At 42.6% G+C, this 14442-nt stretch overlaps 2 pseudogenes; both read right to left on the reverse strand.

Annotated features, from left to right (window-relative positions):
• Positions 1–3659: 3659 nt before the first annotated feature.
• LOC135538948 (magnesium transporter NIPA2-like) lies at positions 3660–8862 on the reverse strand (annotated as a pseudogene).
• Positions 8863–10842: 1980 nt separating this feature from the next.
• LOC135538946 (insulin-like) lies at positions 10843–11432 on the reverse strand (annotated as a pseudogene).
• Positions 11433–14442: the final 3010 nt, after the last annotated feature.

Below are 14442 nucleotides of genomic sequence, written 5' to 3' on the forward strand. Positions count from 1 at the left end.
TTTGGGGTTTTTAGGCTGGGTTTCTGTACAGCACTTTGAGATATCAGCTGATGTACGAAGGGCTATATAAATACATTTGATTTGATTTAATTGCATAAGTAATGAGCTGAGAGTTTTTGTAACTAAAAAAGTTAAAAGTTTCTTCCTTATTTCACTCCATTATTATTCAAATTATTAATTATAATTAAATTATTATATAGCAATTTAAAAACGTCCCATGTAAACAATGTTGCTATGGTAATATTCACAAAGTTACTACACGTAAGAACTTGATGTAAAGTGTTACTGTGTTACCTCATGTCACTAATTATAGAAATATATTTATTAGAAGCTGCAAAAAGTGGTCTAGTCTAATGTTGAGGGGATTCCATGTCCCTCATGCATTTAATTATAGGTTATAGGCTATATTAATATTCATATCTAAAAGGCCTCTAAACCGTGTACTTATATTAATATATTTAGACTAGCTAAACTAACTGCTGTAGTTTTTGGTTATTCATAAGATATTTGTCAGCCATCAAAAAAATAAATATATGTTTTCAAATAACTTGAAATACCTCCAAATCTTATTTGGTGTTCTGGGACCAGTATTTGAATATCAAAGAAGTTTTTTAGTTGAAACTCTACGAAAACTATACATGACCACCCTGGAGTATTTGAAATGTTAGTATTTTCGAATCAACTACAAAATCCAACTATTTGGTCTGATAACTAGATTAGGTAGGGTGTAGGTAGGGTGTAGGTAGGGTTTAGGTAGGGTGTAGGTAGGGTGTAGGTAGGGTTTAGGTAGGGTGTAGGTAGGGTGTAGCTAGGGTTTAGGTAGGGTGTAGCTAGGGTTTAGGTAGGGTGTAGGTAGGGTGTAGGTAGGGTTTAGGTAGGGTGTAGCTAGGGTTTAGGTAGGGTGTAGCTAGGGTTTAGGTAGGGTGTAGGTAGGGTTTAGGTAGGGTGTAGCTAGGGTTTAGGTAGGGTGTAGCTAGGGTTTAGGTAGGGGGTGTAGGTAGGGTTTAGGTAGGGTGTAGCTAGGGTTTAGGTAGGGTGTAGGTAGGGTTTAGGTAGGGTGTAGGTAGGGTTTAGGTAGGGTGTAGGTAGGGTTTAGGTAGGGTGTAGCTAGGGTTTAGGTAGGGTGTAGCTAGGGTTTAGGTAGGGTGTAGGTAGGGTTTAGGTAGGGTGTAGGTAGGGTTTAGGTAGGGTGTAGGTAGGGTTTAGGTAGGGTGTAGCTAGGGTGTAGCTAGGGTTAGGTAGGGTTTAGGTAGGGTGTAGGTAGGGTTTAGGTAGGGTGTAGCTAGGGTTTAGGTAGGGTGTAGGTAGGGTTTAGGTAGGGTTTAGGTAGGGTGGCTAGGGTTTAGGTAGGGTGTAGCTAGGGTTTAGGGTTTAGGGTGTAGCTAGGGTTTAGGTAGGGTGTAGGTAGGGTTTAGGTAAGGTGTAGCTAGGGTTTAGGTAGGGTGTAGGTAGGGTTTAGGTAGGGTGTAGGTAGGGTTTAGGTAGGGTGTAGGTAGGGTTTAGGTAGGGGTGTAGGTTTAGGGTTTAGGTAGGGTGTAGCTAGGGTTTTAGGGTGTAGGTAGGGTTAGGTAGGGTTTAGGTAGGTAGCTAGGGTTTAGGTAGGGTGTAGGGTTTAGGTAGGGTGTAGGTAGGGTTTAGGTAGGGTGTAGGTAGGGTTTAGGTAGGGTGTAGGTAGGGTTTAGGTAGGGTGTAGGTAGGGTTTAGGTAGGGTGTAGCTAGGGTTTAGGTAGGGTGTAGGTAGGGTTTAGGTAGGGTGTAGGTAGGGTTTAGGTAGGGTGTAGGTAGGGTTTAGGTAGGGTAGGGTTTAGGTAGGGTGTAGCTAGGTTTTAGGTAGGGTGTAGGTAGGGTTTAGGTAGGGTGTAGGTAGGGTTTAGGTAGGGTGTAGGTAGGGTTTAGGTAGGGTGTAGGTAGGGTTTAGGTAGGGTGTAGGTAGGGTTTAGGTAGGGTGTAGCTAGGGTTTAGGTAGGGTGTAGGTAGGGTTTAGGTAGGGTGTAGGTTGGGTTTAGGTAGGGTGTAGGTAGGGTTTAGGTAGGGTTTAGGTAGGGTGTAAGTAGGGTGTAGGTAGAGTTTAGGTAGGGTGTAGCTAGGGTTTAGGTAGGGTGTAGCTAGGGTTTAGGTAGGGTGTAGGTAGGGTTTAGGTAGGGTGTAGCTTGGGTTTAGGTAGGGTGTAGGTAGGGTTTAGGTAGGGTTTAAGTAGGGTAGGGTTTAGGTAGGGTGTAAGTAGGGTGTAGGTAGAGTTTAGGTAGGGTGTAGCTAGGGTTTAGGTAGGGTGTAGCTAGGGTTTAGGTAGGGTGTAGGTAGGGTGTAGCTAGGGTGTAGGTAGGGTTTAGGTAGGGTGTAGGCACACTAAAACCTTCATCCATTGATAATTACTTTAGTCTGTTACCTTTCTGAGGGCTCTATAGCAACCTGTCCCTGGGCTCTGTCTGAGACAGCAAAGTCTCTCTCTCTCTCAGTTCAGCAGTTAATAGCCAACCCACATAATTAGTCTGCTCTGCTCCTGACAAAGCTCAGTGGTGCAGACACCTGACACATCTTTGTTGACTGAGACCAGTCAGCACACTTCATCCCTCGGGGAAAAAAAAAAGCAGGGGAACCTGTTTGTCTCAGAGGATATAGTTGGGAAGCCAGAACAAGCACACTGAATAATTTACTGAGTACAAATTCATAACTGCACTGATACTGTTTCAGGGGTTCTGTGTTGGCGTTCAATCAATGGGCCTGTAATAATGAGCGTTGCTGCTATAGGTTAATTACTTCCTATTCCAGTAATTATTTGACTGTTAAGTTGTAATGGATCCTGTAGGTATAGAGGAATATTAGAACTATTACACCCCAGTTCATAAAACACACACACACACACACACACACACACACACACACACACACACACACACACACACACACACACACACACACACACACACACACACACACACACACACACACACACACACACACACACACACACACACACACACACAAAATGAGGTGACTCAGGCAATAAAATGCCTCCACAACAGTGAAACTCCACTCCTCACGGTTAGTCATCTCTCAGCCTTCCCATACCGTCAATTAGTGAAACCAACCTTAGCATGATTCCCAGGCCATGACCAATAGGGAAGGGAATAATACAGTATACTATATCAAATATCAAGATTGAGGTTCCCAAGTTCAAAGTTTACAATGTGTAAAGCTATTCATAATTATGAATGTCTTAATATATAATTGTAAATGCTGTAAAAGTAACTGTCTTCAAACTGCAGTTTGATTGGGTGTGCTACATTTCTTCCAGAGCAATTTCCAAATATGTCAACGGTCACGGGACACGAACAATCTTATTCACATCATGTAGCAGATCGTTTCAAGCAAATCCGTGTACTGTGTGGCCACACAGCGTGTCTCTGCACGCTGGTATTAGCTACAATGGGCCTATTGAAGAGAGCTTGACGGTTTTTTGGGTGTGGCAGTTTAAGTAAATGTGTACTCCTGCAACAGCTGCCATTGTTTGAGTTTTGAGACTTTAGCTTGGATCTTAATCTCTATGTTATCATTTAAGGTGCTATGGTTCTTACTGAGTATTGATGTAAACATCTTAAACCCTGACCTGGGCTCAACTGTAAGAGCTTCGGCAACAATACTTCCTCCTCTCTCCACTGTAATGGGCACAAAATAGAAAATATTTATTGAATTGAGTGACAGGCAATAGAAATATGAAATGTAGTCAACATCTTAAAATGCAAAGTATATATATATATATATATATATATATATATATATATAAATAAAATAACCCTTTTTAAAATGCCTTGATGAATCACAAACAAGGTCTTCATCAGCAACCCATATGATCATTAACTGAGGTTAAAAAACACCCACAAGTATAAACAACTATATAAAATGTCATCTCTTCTCTGGTACCTTCATAGACAAAGGTCCTCAGTAGCTATTTAGCATCCTGGAGCATCATAGACATTGTCAACAACAGCTCTGGTCACAAATCTACATAAAACTACCCCCAAAAAAAGACTAACAAATACATATTTACATAAGTGAATGTGCTAAGAGTTCTCTCAGGTGCCAGTCTCTCAGCTGATGATGAAGACCCTGAGTGCCAGTCTCTCAGATGATGATGAAGACTCTGGGTGCCAGTCTCTCAGCTGATGATGAAGATCCTGAGTGCCAGTCTCTCAGCTGATGATGAAGACTCTGGGTGCCAGTCTCTCAGCTGATGATGAAGACTCTGGGTGCCAGTCTCTCAGCTGATGATGAAGACTCTGGGTGCGTCTTCTCTCATGGGAGGCAGGCTCTCCATATTCTCAATGAGGATGTGTTTGTCCTCCCGTTTCACCTCCAGTGGCTGACACATTCTGCTGGCCAGGCCCTCTAGAGTGACGTGGATGTCTTTGAACAGGTGCAGCATGGCTACCCCAAGATGATGACCAGGAAGCCCCCACGGTGCCCACCACATCCACACCAGACATGGTCCCCCACTCTTTAAACAGGATGATGGAGGTGGTGAGCACCACGGTGGTGAAGCACACGTAGTAGATTGGGTAGACCAGCAGCGTGTTGAAGGTGTCCAGAGACTTGTTCAGGTAGTTGACCTGGACCACGATGGAACTGACCAGTGACACTAGAAGGATCCAGGTGAGCGGGTGACGCACCACGGCCGGCTCAGAGTACACTGTGCGGATGGCGATGCCCAGGCCCTTGACGGAGGAGACGGTGAAGGCTCCCAGCAGGGAACAGATGCCGATGTAGACCAGGATGTTGGTCTGGCCCACACAGGGGGAGAAGTAGAAGATAAGCAGCAAGCAGGCCACCAGCAGGATACTGGCAAACACAAGGAAGCCTAGAGACACAAAGCGGAAACACAGGAGCCATTGAAGTGAGGCTTGACACAGAGGAGAGAGGGAGATAAGTGTTTCTCTAGGGTGTGGTGGAAGGTAGTTAGGGAACAGACCGGTGTTATTCCCTGGTGCATATGTGCCGTCTGTCTTTCTGTCTACATATTTGCTCAATAATGACGATAGCATCTTTGAAGTTTCTCTACTCTAAATGACATGTTCATTACCTCATTGTTGCACTGCCCTTAATAAAATAATTGCTGTGTGAATAATTCCTATGTCAATGAATATAAACAATGTACCTGGGTCAAGCAATTTGTCAGTCATCTGCTGCAGGGTAGTGACTTCCTCTTCTTCAGGTGCATGGATCACCATGAGAGTGCTGCCCAGTATGCTGAGCACACAGCCCAGCTTCCCCAACAGATTCAGTGTCTCCCCCAACAGGTAAGAGGACAGCACTGCACTGGGTCCAGAGAAGCCACAATGACAGTCATTTGAATATTAATGCAAACCTGTAGAACAATGACTTCGATGTGAGGATACGCAGTATCAACACGAACACAAAACACACACACACACACACACACACACACACACACACACACACACACAACAGCTCCTGAAAGGTCAAATAAGTTCCACGTACACCAAAATAAAGGGTGTAAAAACACACACACACAACAGCTCCTGAAAGTTAAAATAAGTTCCCACCAAAATAAAGGGTGTACAAAATGACAACAACGGTGTGAGATTTTACACAGTCATGGAAAATGAGAAACCGGAGAGAGTAGAAGTACCCGTATGTGAAGGCTGTGTGTTTATAGACAAAAGAGAAGTAAGGGTACCTGATAAGGACACTCAGGGCGCCCAGAGGAGTCACCACAGTAGCTGGAGCAAACATGTACGCCGCAAAGTTGGCAACCTCACCTGCACCCACTGTGAAAGGCAGGACATAACGCAAAAACATTGTTGTAGTCCTAATCCTTTCGGTTCTTTGGGACGGTTTCTTGGCTGTCCAGCTCGCTAATGATCACTAAACAGTCAGGGATCATCGAAAATTCCCAAAACAATGGCTAGAGGAGAAATGTTTACTAATTTTGACAGCAAGGAAATCTAAAAAAAATAAATAATAATAATTAAATCAGTGCGGCCCTCCGGAACTCAATAAAGACCGAATGCGGCCCCTGGGGGCAAAATGAGTTCAACACCTCTGGGATAAGCCTTATAGTTCTACTAGCTACCCAACAGAACTATGATAAAACTACTGGTATTCCCACTTTACATTATAGTGCTTGTGACAAACATTGAGGATAGATTTAACAACAACAAAAAACCTCACTGGTTAGAAGTCCACTCCACCATAGCCAGTCCTTTAAATATCCATGACCACCTTCACCTGCACAGAACACAGCAAACAAGGCATTCGTTAGAATAGAAGACAAACAAATCAATAACATCAATCAATAACAAATAAAGTTGTTTCTTGTCCTCAGAAACCTGATCTCAGGACAGTTTGTTTAATCAAACGTTATATAACGGACAGAGAACGAGTCCTTTATTAGACTGTGTTTCACCGTTTCGGTCAGGGTTCATTGTCCAGTATTCAGATACTACAACAACCTTTAAACAGGAACTGGATGTACTATTCGCTATCGATACGGAGAGCTGAAATATCATACTGTTGGGTCATAGTCAAATCAAATCCAGGTTTCTTAGTCGCCTACACAGTTTTACAGGATGTTATCGCGGGTACAGCGAAATTATTATGTTTCTAGCTCCAACAATACAGGAATATCTAGCAATACAATAACAATGCACACAACAACCTAAACGTTTTTTTTTTTTAAATGTTTTAAAAAATGAATACCTAACAGAATGATAAATATCAGAGTCATAAATACATATATATGTATGTGAATGGTATGTATAGACAGTATCTGAACAGAAAAGGTATGTGATAGCAGTAGTTATGATTAGAATGCAGTATATACACTGAGTGCACAAAACATTATGAACATGCTCTTTCAATGACATGGACTGCAACTCAATATTAGGAAGGTGTTCTTAATGTTTTGTACACTCAATGTACATATAAAGTGGTAAAACAGTATGTTAACAGTATTAAAGCGACCAGTGTTCAATGACTATGTAAATAGGGCCGCAGTCTCTAGGTAGCAGGGTAGAGTACTGGGTGGTAGCCGGCTAGAACGCTGTGTAAGATTCAGGACGTGGTACTGGGCGGAGTTCGGCTAGTGATGACGTTAACAAAAACGACTGTCAGTAGATACCCATCAGAACTTGATTCTATATAAAACTTTGATCAAAATAAGGACAATGCCCTCCTGTGGTGTAATGTGACGTCTTTGTGTTTTTCCACATCCTTAAACAGTGAAGACCCCCACCTGCTCTGGTCTGTCCATTATTGGCTAGGCGAAGCAGGGCCTTCTTCTTCAGCATCACACTTCCTCCAATCAGGAAGGCCGACAGCACCGCCAAGGTCAAACCAGTCCAGTTATAGTTGGTCCAGTTGTTGCCGACGGCTGACAGCCCTGTCTCAGTGGCATTGTGATTGTCAGTGAAGGAGGTGTTGAGGAGGTTTGCCTCCCGTTGACTATACACACCGCAGTCTGAGATGGACACAGTAGTCTTATTATGGAACCTGGAAAAAAACAAGCAGAGTGAAATCACTTTTAACATTATAGCTTCATATGAACTGGGTGGCTGGAGCCCTGAATGCTGATTGGCTGACAGCCGTGGTATATCAGACCGTATGCCACGGGTTTCACAAAACATGTATTTTACTGCTCTAATTACATTGGTAACCAGTTCATAATAGCAATGACACCTTGGGGGTTTGTGGTATACGGCCAATATACCACGGCTAAGGGCTGTTTCCAGGCACACCTACACTACACCTGCTCGGGCCTTATAGCTTTATGAAAGCTATTATGCTCTTATTGTGTGATTACCATGTTATTTCTAAGTAAATACCTGGACATTTATGTACAATAAAGTATAAACACCATTAGAACATCTGGTGAAGAGAAACGAGTCTAAAACACACAGTGGTAATGACCTACATAGCAGATTGCTTAACCAGGTCATGTGTTATGTCACAATAGTAATATCCATGGCAGTTATCAGAGTGATACCAGTGTATTCATGTTGTATGTTATCAACACTAACCTATCTACACAAAGCCCAATTAAAGATTGGAATGGTCAAATAAAATTAGGCTCAATTTCTTTGGATTTCATTGGGACAAAAAATATAAGAAGATTAGATAGCCTACTCTAGAAAAACCATATGACATTTCATGTTTAGTGAGACTGACAGATTCAATACATGACCTCACCATTTGAACAATGCCCCCGCATTGGCATGATGCAGTGACATGTTCTCTCTGTCAACAAAGGTGTTCTATTCACACACAACGGAGATTACACAATTCTCATGAGCGTAGAAATCAACAATTATATGGACATTTCAAGTGGAATGACCTAAAAAACTGGCTTTAGAAATCAGCCCATTTAAAAGTGGTTCAAAGACATGAACAACCCCACTTGATATTCTAAAATATTTTCAAACAATTGCTTTTAAAATCATACATTTAAAACTGGATTTGTGTTCTGCTCCAGATGAAGACGTTTAGAAAATAATTTCTGACAATATCAGTTTTGTCTATTAAATGTATTTACGGATGCCAACCCATGGGTATTATTGTCTGTAAATTCTGCCAATACGCCCTTCGTGAATAAGCCTACTGTTGCTATATCACAAACATTCAAAAAAATATTGTAGGCCCCATTTCCCATTAAATAACGTAGCATACAATAATATGATGACATTGAAGTATTAGCCTATAAACGTACCGTTTCGGCATGAATCCTTAGATAAATGAACATATTGCATTGTGTTGATTAAGGCTAATATCCAACAAATCTCGAAGTAGCCGAAAGCGTAGTAGTAGGCCAAAAAAGAGACCGGTAAAGTATCAGTTCCCAATGTGATCGTTCTTTTTAATTCCACGCATTAAAAAAAAACAACGTTCGTTGAAACGAATCGATCCGATATATTATTCACAGGGGCGTGGGCACACAAATCAAGTCACCCTGACCTGCTCAGGTGTACGTCTGGCCCGCCCATTACCCCGTCAGCAGCTCTCTCATTGGCCTCGAAAAGAGCAGGCGACGACGCTGCGCTTTCACTACTGATCAAGGGCACGTCCTCTGCTCAGACGTTGCTGACGCCTATCAGATCTTACTACGTCTGGATGGGTAATTTTACCGATCAACTAGCTAACCAGTGGTTGACGTGTCCATCGAATGAGCAAGGAGAATGTTAAAGCAATCTGGGCTGCTTTCAGTACGTTTTTACATTCTGGAACATTCAATTGAACTGAAACGGTGCTATACTGAAGGCTCAGTCGAAAAAAGGGGGCCCCTCTGGCAGCATGGCAATCACACTTTAAAACGACACTTATTGCGTCAAGCCACACGTCGCCACACCCACCAAACGGGAGCAAACGTACCTCGAAGTCTGTTCAAGAACGTACAAGAAAGTTGTGGGTGTTACATTGCGATAACATTTACAGATGTTATCGCAATGTACCAAACGTTCAGGCGAAACGAACGCACCTCTGAACACCTGCACAGTCGATGACGTTACCACAACTATTGGTTAATGCATGGGAGAACGGCCCTATACTTTGCAAGAAAGGCTTCTTTATGAAATTAGTTATATTTACAACATTTTAGGTTGTTAATATAATTTAATCATATTGATCTAAATGAACTGTACTGTATATAAGTAAATTAAAATTTATACATATGAAGTGTGTAAAAAAGTATTGTTGTTGTCTCTCGGTGTCTTGACAATATATGATTCTTATCTTATTCACATTTTTTTATTTAATGTACAATTATCTTATTTTGTTCTTGTCTATAACTGTTGTGTATTTTGGCACGTGTTTGATGTGGACCCCAGGAAGAGTAGCATGTGCAACAGCTAATGGACATCCTATAATCTAAACTATACTCAACTAAAACCTCTCGATTCATTCCATTCATTTTTGATGTGATCATCATCTCTGTCTTATGTCTCTGTATATCAGAGGGAAGAGGGAGCCCCAGTGTCCACTTTGAGAAGCGCAGCTCTGTAGGACTTCATCATTACAACACAATGTATGCAAGAAAGACATTATGTTATCCTCCTAAAACCAAACAATTCGTTTTTGCCCAATCTAATGGATATTAGGTGCTGTGGGATTATTTAAGATATTCTTTGAAGAGGTCGGGTTTCAGATGTCTTTGGAAAGTGAGCAGGGACTCTGCTGTCCTAGCTTCAGGGGGAAGCTGGTTCCTCCATAGGGGTGCCAGGACAGAGAAGAGCCTGGTCTGGGCTGAGCGGGAGCTGCCCTCCCGAAGTGGTAGGAGAGCCAAAAGACCAGAGGTGGCAGAATGGAGACCCCGAGTTGGGGTTTAGGGTTTGGGCATAGCCTGAAGGTAGGGAGGGGTTTGCTGCTCCATTTGTAAGTATCACGGTCTTGTAGTGGATGCTAGCTTTGACTGGACGCTAGTGGAGTGTGCAGAGGAGCAGGGTGAAAGGGTTAATTCGTTCTCCTAACCTGCTACCAAAAAAGTCACTTCCAGGCGAAACTCTTTCGAAGTGGTGTGAGAAGAGTGTTTCTCCTGCCCATTTTGTCTGCATTACAATATACATTTACAATAGTTTGGTTTCAACCCAGGATAATGAGAAAATCAGAACCACAAATTGAACAGAAGTCATAGTAGCCTACTCCGAACATAAGGCCCATTTACAAAAGGAAAACAAAGTGCTTGCTCATTTCATAGAACTTTATTTTCTAGGAAAAATAAAACATGTCTATGCCATTTCTTGTCTGCACTTGAAGCTTTTCTTTGAGACGGGGATGATGCCTCTGCGCATTGGAGAGTGGCAGAGAGAAGAGCAGGCTTAAGCGGTGAGACAGGCCTCAGTTGCAGTAGTTCTGCAGGTCGAAGATGTTGCAAGGCTTGTGACAGCACTGCTCTACAATACCTCTCTTTACTATCATGTCCATCTGGTCTTTGAACGGTACTCAGCAACTTCGTTCTCCTGGGACGATTTTGAAAAAGAGAAACCCTGCAAGAGGAGAGAAGCACATTGAGTGAGCGCTACCTCATAACATCAAGCAGCATATTGTATGGACTTCTGTCCTTTCTGTGTTTCATCATTGCCTTCACATTCAGTTTCATATTTGTAGTTTCTTCTAAGTGACCATGCGTTTTCTAAATGTCATTTCGACACACATACACACAAAAGAGGAAAGTAACTTGTGATCTTAGATCAAGTTGAGTTGTCGAAATGAAGTCTTTTGAATTCAGACAGTGCTAGAGGTGTCTTACCTGTTAGGGGATCCACATCTCTCTTTGGGTTGTAAAAGAATCCTTTCTCTCCACACACCAGATAGAGGGCGTCCACCAGATGAGAGCCACACAGGTGTTGGGCAGCTGCAGCGTCTGCCCCAGGGTAGAGGGCCAGCAGCACCAGCAGAGATGCAGCTTGGAGCCAGAGGGCCATGTTGATGATGGGCTGGAGGAGAGAAAGACAAACGAAACAGGTATGTTAACACTGTGGGAGTTTTATGCAGTGCACGAGAAACATCTCTATTCTTCTAGGAGGGACATTACTCCTTCTGTGTAATGCTGACGACACGACCCATATTCCAGTGTAAACATTGTCATTCAGCATGTTCTAAAAGAAACCATAGCCTTACATCAACCAAACAACTATTTCCATAAGCACTCATACAGGAGTAGTTCACTTAGATTAAGTAAAATACTGTTGTCACTGACCGAAATACATTTGTTCAACAAAAAAACAGTAAGAGTTCCAAGGTTGTTTTCAGATTCTAGTGACATCTACATCCCCGAGATCTGCCACCCTAACCCAACTGTGGTTCCCAACCCTCCAGTGAAACACAAAGAGACCCCCGGCTCTTACCTGTGGAGGTGGTGGTGAAGAAGCTCTGTAGAAGAGTAGCAGAAATGCTGAAGGAAAAGTTGGTTGAGGCAGAACACCAGATTCTCCCCCCATTTTATACCCCTGGAGCAGGCAGGCAGGCCTCGGGAACAAGGGTCTGTGGTCTTTGCCAGTGTCAGCGGAAAAGAGAAGTTGCTCAATAAAATCTAACGGTAAGTGGCAATCCAATTGTTCGCCTCGTTAGGCATGTTTGTTTTACTAAGTGACATCAGTGGTCCAGCGGAGGGCGGTGAATCGGAGCGTAACTGATGTGACCTGAGTCTGAGATGTACAGAGGATTCAGGGATTGTTGGCTTGCGTTTGACCCACCTGTTCCTGCTTCGGACACACTAAAGAGTATAGTAGCTGTTTGTTTAAAGAAGGAAGCTAGTGAGAGACGGCTTGTGGCTCAATGAGTGTCCTAAGCGACAGTTTTTGGTGTTGAAGGTACTTAACGTGTCCTGTTGTGATGTTAGTGGGATGTTTCATGTTGACACATTAGCCATTAGCCGACCTTCGATGGAAAGAGTCATCTTTTTTTTGTGACAACTTCTTCCATGACGCTCTTATATTTGTAGTTTCTTCAAAGTGACCATGCGGCAGGGTAGCCTTGTGGTTAGAGCGTTGGACTAGTAACCGAAAGGTTGCAAGTTCAAATCCCCGAGCTGACAAGGTACAAATCTGGCGTTCTGTCCCTGAACAGGCAGTTAACCAACTGTTCCTAGGCCGTCATTGAAAATAAGAATTTGTTCTTAACTGACTTGCCTAGTAAAATAAAGGTAAAAAAAAAAATGTGTTGTGATGGCAATGCTATAGAAATGCTCTTGGATCAGTTACTGTGATGTGGGATTAAAGTTCCATAACTACATTTTGTTAGTACTAATGAAGCAACAGCAAAATTGACCCCACAACCTCCAGTATTCTGATGAAAAAGTGTTTGTGCAGTGTGTAATTATTTATTCTCTATTCCCCCGGCCTACCTCTAAAGAAAACTCTGCACAATGCTATCCCCAAATGTGACAGTCTTATTCGAACAGAGGTAAAACTCTGCACAATGCTATCCCCAAATGTGACAGTCTTATTCGAACAGAGGTAAAACTACTGCACAATGCTATCCCCAAATGTGACAGTCTTATTCTAACAGAGGTAAAACTACTGCACAATGCTATCCCCAAATGTGACAGTCTTATTCGAACGGAGGTAAAACTCTGCACAATGCTATCCCCAAATGTGACAGTCTTATTCGAACAGAGGTAAAACTCTGCACAATGTTATCCCCAAATGTGACAGTCTTATTCGAACAGAGGTAAAACTACTGCAAGTGTGCGTACTACATGTGCTGTATCTAAGTAGTACTACTGTATCTGGATCCTCTCTAGTAGTACTACTGTATCTGGATCCTCCCCTCTAGTAGTACTGCTGTATCTGGATCCACTCTAGTAGTACTGCTGTATCTGGATCCTCTCTAGTAGTACTACTGTATCTGGATCCTCCCCTCTAGTAGTACTGCTGTATCTGGATCCCCTCTAGTAGTACTGCTGTATCTGGATCCTCTCTAGTAGTACTACTGTATCTGGATCCCCTCTAGTAGTACTGCTGTATCTGGATCCACTCTAGTAGTACTGCTGTATCTGGATCCTCTCTAGTAGTACTACTGTATCTGGATCCCCTCTAGTAGTACTACTGTATCTGCATCCTCTCTAGTAGTACTACTGTATCTGGATCACCTCTAGTAGTACTACTGTATCTGGATCACCTCTACTAGTACTACTGTATCTGGATCCTCTCTAGTAGTACTACTGTATCTGGATCCTCTCTAGTAGTACTACTGTATCTGGATCCTCCTCTCTAGTAGTACTACTGTATCTGGATCCTCTCTAGTAGTACTACTGTATCTGGATCCTCTCTAGTAGTACTACTGTATCTGGATCCTCTCTAGTAGTACTACTGTATCTGGATCCTCCTCTCTAGTAGTACTACTGTATCTGGATCCTCTCTAGTAGTACTACTGTATCTGGATCCTCCTCTCTAGTAGTACTACTGTATCTGGATCCTCTCTAGTAGTACTACTGTATCTGGATCCTCTCTAGTAGTACTACTGTATCTGGATCCTCTCTACTATTTCTACTGTATCTGGATCCTCTCTAGTAGTACTACTGTATCTGGATCCTCTCTAGTAGTACTACTGTATCTGGATCCTCCACTCTAGTAGTACTGTATCTGGATCCTCTCTAGTAGTACTACTGTATCTGGATCCTCTCTAGTAGTACTACTGTATCTGGATCCTCTCTACTAGTTCTACTGTATCTGGATCCTCTCTAGTAGTACTACTGTATCTGGATCCTCTCTAGTAGTACTACTGTATCTGGATCACCTCTACTAGTACTACTGTATCTGGATCCTCTCTAGTAGTACTACTGTATCTGGATCCTCTCTAGTAGTACTACTGTATCTGGATCCCCTCCAAATGTATTTATAAAGCCCTTCTTACATCAGAAAAGTGCTGTACAGAAACCCAGCCTAAAACCCCAGTAGTACTGATAAATAGTACCCGTAGGGTTTAACACCTGTC

Source organism: Oncorhynchus masou, unplaced genomic scaffold (genome assembly GCF_036934945.1).
Source record: "Oncorhynchus masou masou isolate Uvic2021 unplaced genomic scaffold, UVic_Omas_1.1 unplaced_scaffold_2285, whole genome shotgun sequence".
Taxonomy (NCBI): domain Eukaryota; kingdom Metazoa; phylum Chordata; class Actinopteri; order Salmoniformes; family Salmonidae; genus Oncorhynchus; species Oncorhynchus masou.